The sequence below is a fragment of the Hemibagrus wyckioides genome, linkage group LG04, assembly GCF_019097595.1.
Source record: "Hemibagrus wyckioides isolate EC202008001 linkage group LG04, SWU_Hwy_1.0, whole genome shotgun sequence".
Taxonomy (NCBI): domain Eukaryota; kingdom Metazoa; phylum Chordata; class Actinopteri; order Siluriformes; family Bagridae; genus Hemibagrus; species Hemibagrus wyckioides.
This window is the reverse complement of record NC_080713.1, coordinates 32,753,699-32,758,698: the sequence shown is the minus strand read 5'-3', so window position 1 is coordinate 32,758,698 and position 5,000 is coordinate 32,753,699. Positions and strand designations below refer to the sequence as shown.

The window sequence follows — 5,000 nt, the reverse complement described above, 5'->3', positions numbered from 1 at the left end:
CAGTCTAACACTAAACACTAACACGGTCCAGTCTCTAACACTAAACACTAACACCATCCAGTCTAACAATAAACACTAACACCATCCAGTCTCTAACACCAAACACTAACACCATCCAGTCTCTAACACTAAACACTAACATGGTACAGTCTCTAACACTAAACACTAACACCATCCAGTCTCTAAAACTAAACACTAACACGGTCCAGTCTCTAACAATAAACACTAACACCATCCAGTCTCTAACACTAAACACTAACACGGTCCAGTCTCTAACACTAAACACTAACACCATCCAGTCTAACAATAAACACTAACACCATCCAGTCTCTAACACCAAACACTAACACCATCCAGTCTCTAACACTAAACACTAACACCATCCAGTCTAACACTAAACACTAACACCATCCAGTCTAACACTAAACACTAACATGGTACAGTCTCTAACACTAAACACTAACACAGTCCAGTCTCTAACACTAAACACTAACACCATCCAGTCTAACAATAAACACTAACACCATCCAGTCTCTAACACCAAACACTAACACCATCCAGTCTCTAACACCAAACACTAACACCATCCAGTCTCTAACACTAAACACTAACACCATCCAGTCTAACACTAAACACTAACACCATCCAGTCTCTAACACTAAACACTAACACCATCCAGTCTAACACTAAACACTAACACGGTCCAGTCTCTAACACTAAACACTAACACCATCCAGTCTCTAACACCAAACACTAACACCATCCAGTCTAACAATAAACACTAGCACCATCCAGTCTCTAACACTAAACACTAACACCATCCAGTCTCTAACACTAAACACTAACACCATCCAGTCTCTAACACTAAACACTAACACCATCCAGTCTAACAATAAACACTAACACCATCCAGTCTCTAACACTAAACACTAACACCATCCAGTCTAACACTAAACACTAACACGGTACAGTCTCTAACAATAAACACTAACACCATCCAGTCTAACACTAACACCATCCAGTCTCTAACACTAAACACTAACACCATCCAGTCTCTAACATTAAACACTAACACGGTCCAGTCTCTAACACTAAACACTAACACCATCCAGTCTAACAATAAACACTAACACCATCCAGTCTCTAACACTAAACACTAACACGGTCCAGTCTCTAACAATAAACACTAACACCATCCAGTCTCTAACACTAAACACTAACACCATCCAGTCTCTAACATTAAACACTAACACGGTCCAGTCTCTAACACTAAACACTAACACCATCCAGTCTAACAATAAACACTAACACCATCCAGTCTCTAACACCAAACACTAACACCATCCAGTCTCTAACACCAAACACTAACACCATCCAGTCTCTAACACTAAACACTAACACCATCCAGTCTAACACTAAACACTAACACCATCCAGTCTCTAACACTAAACACTAACACCATCCAGTCTAACACTAAACACTAACACGGTCCAGTCTCTAACACTAAACACTAACACCATCCAGTCTCTAACACCAAACACTAACACCATCCAGTCTAACAATAAACACTAGCACCATCCAGTCTCTAACACTAAACACTAACACCATCCAGTCTCTAACACTAAACACTAACACCATCCAGTCTCTAACACTAAACACTAACACCATCCAGTCTAACAATAAACACTAACACCATCCAGTCTCTAACACTAAACACTAACACCATCCAGTCTAACACTAAACACTAACACGGTACAGTCTCTAACAATAAACACTAACACCATCCAGTCTAACACTAACACCATCCAGTCTCTAACACTAAACACTAACACCATCCAGTCTCTAACATTAAACACTAACACGGTCCAGTCTCTAACACTAAACACTAACACCATCCAGTCTAACAATAAACACTAACACCATCCAGTCTCTAACACTAAACACTAACACGGTCCAGTCTCTAACACTAAACACTAACACCATCCAGTCTCTAACAATAAACACTAACACCATCCAGTCTCTAACACTAAACACTAACACGGTCCAGTCTCTAACACTAAACACTAACACCATCCAGTCTCTAACAATAAACACTAACACCATCCAGTCTCTAACACTAAACACTAACACCATCCAGTCTCTAACACTAAACACTAACACGGTCCAGTCTCTAACACTAAACACTAACACCATCAGGTCTAACAATAAACACTAACACCATCCAGTCTCTAACACTAAACACTAACACGGTCCAGTCTCTAACACTAAACACTAACACCATCCAGTCTCTAACAATAAACACTAACACCATCCAGTCTCTAACACTAAACACTAACACGGTCCAGTCTCTAACAATAAACACTAACACCATCCAGTCTCTAACACTAAACACTAGCACCATCCAGTCTAACAATAAACACTAACACCATCCAGTCTCTAACACTAAACACTAACATGGTCCAGTCTCTAACACTAAACACTAACACCATCCAGTCTCTAACACTAAACACTAACACCATCCAGTCTAACACTAAACACTAACACCATCCAGTCTCTAACACTAAACACTAACACCATCCAGTCTCTAACACTAAACACTAACACCATCCAGTCTCTAACACTAAACACTAACACAGTCCAGTCTCTAACAATAAACACTAACACGGTCAAGTCTCTAACACTAAACACTAACACCATCCAGTCTCTAACAATAAACACTAACACCATCCAGTCTCTAACACTAAACACTAACACGGTCCAGTCTCTAACACTAAACACTAACATGGTCCAGTCTCTAACACTAAACACTAACACCATCCAGTCTCTAACACTAAACACTAACACCATCCAGTCTCTAACACTAAACACTAACACCATCCAGTCTCTAACACTAAACACTAACACGGTCCAGTCTCTAACACTAAACACTAACACCATCTAGTCTCTAACACTAAACACTAACATTGTCCAGTCTCTAACACTAAACACGAACACGATCCAGTCTCTAACACTAAACACTAACACCATCCAGTCTCTAACATTAAACACTAACACTGTCCAGTCTCTAACACTAAACACTAACACCATCCAGTCTCTAACACTAAACACTAACACCATCCAGTCTCTAACACTAAACACTAACACCATCCAGTCTCTAACACTAAACACTAACACCATCCAGTCTCTAACACCAAACACTAACACCATCCAGTCTAACAATAAACACTAACACCATCCAGTCTCTAACACTAAATACTAACATGGTCCAGTCTCTAACACTAAACACTAACACCATCCAGTCTAACACTAAACACTAACACGGTACAGTCTCTAACAATAAACACTAACACCATCCAGTCTAACACTAAACACTAACACCATCCAGTCTCTAACACTAAACACTAACACCATCCAGTCTCTAACACTAAACACTAACACGGTCCAGTCTCTAACACTAAACACTAACACCATCCAGTCTCTAACACTAAACACTAACACCATCCAGTCTCTAACACTAAAGACTAACATGGTCCAGTCTCTAACACTAAACACTAACACGGTCCAGTCTCTAACACTAAACACTAACACCCTCCAGTCTCTAACACTAAACACTAACACGATCCAGTCTCTAACACTAAACACTAATACGGTCCAGTCTAACACTAAACACTAACACCATCCAGTCTCTAACACTAAACACTAACACGGTCCAGTCTCTAACACTAAACACTAACACCATCCAGTCTCTAACAATAAACACTAACACCATCCAGTCTCTAACACTAAACACTAACACCATCCAGTCTCTAACACTAAACACTAACACGGTCCAGTCTCTAACAATAAACACTAACACCATCCAGTCTAACAATAAACACTAACACCATCCAGTCTCTAACACTAAACACTAACATGGTCCAGTCTCTAACACTAAACACTAACACCATCCAGTATCTAACAATAAACACTAACACCATCCAGTCTCTAACACTAAACACTAACACCATCCAGTCTCTAACACTAAACACTAACGCCATCCAGTCTCTAACACTAAACACTAACACGGTCCAGTCTCTAACACTAAACACTAACACGGTCCAGTCTCTAACAATAAACACTAACACCATCCAGTCTCTAACACTAAACACTAGCACCATCCAGTCTAACACTAAACACTAACATTGTCCAGTCTCTAACACTAAACACTAACACGATCCAGTCTCTAACACTAAACACTAACACCATCCAGTCTCTAACACTAAACACTAACACGGTCCAGTCTAACACTAAACACTAACACCATCCAGTCTCTAACACTAAACACTAACACCATCCAGTCTCTAACACTAAACACTAGCACCATCCAGTCTCTAACACTAAACACTAACATGGTCCAGTCTCTAACACTAAACACTAACACCATCCAGTCAAACACTAAACACTAACACCATCCAGTCTAACACTAAACACTAACATGGTCCAGTCTCTAACACTAAACACTAACACCATCCAGTCTCTAACAATAAACACTAACACCATCCAGTCTCTAACACTAAACACTAACACCATCCAGTCTCTAACACTAAACACTAACATGGTCCAGTCTCTAACACTAACACGATCCAGTCTCTAACACCAAACACTAACACCATCCAGTCTAACAATAAACACTAACACCATCCAGTCTCTAACACTAAACACTAACACCATCCAGTCTAACACTAAACACTAACACGGTACAGTCTCTAACAATAAACACTAACACCATCCAGTCTAACACTAACACCATCCAGTCTCTAACACTAAACACTAACACCATCCAGTCTCTAACATTAAACACTAACACGGTCCAGTCTCTAACACTAAACACTAACACCATCCAGTCTAACAATAAACACTAACACCATCCAGTCTCTAACACTAAACACTAACACGGTCCAGTCTCTAACACTAAACACTAACACCATCCAGTCTCTAACACTAAACATTAACATGGTCCA

The 5,000-nt window shown here is 39.8% G+C and overlaps 1 protein-coding gene across 2 annotated transcripts in view; it reads right to left on the bottom strand.

Moving 5' to 3' along the window:
* Nucleotides 1–5,000, bottom strand: part of fbn1 (fibrillin 1) — a 187,853-nt gene that overhangs the window by 65,263 nt on the left and 117,590 nt on the right. The window lies entirely within an intron of this gene.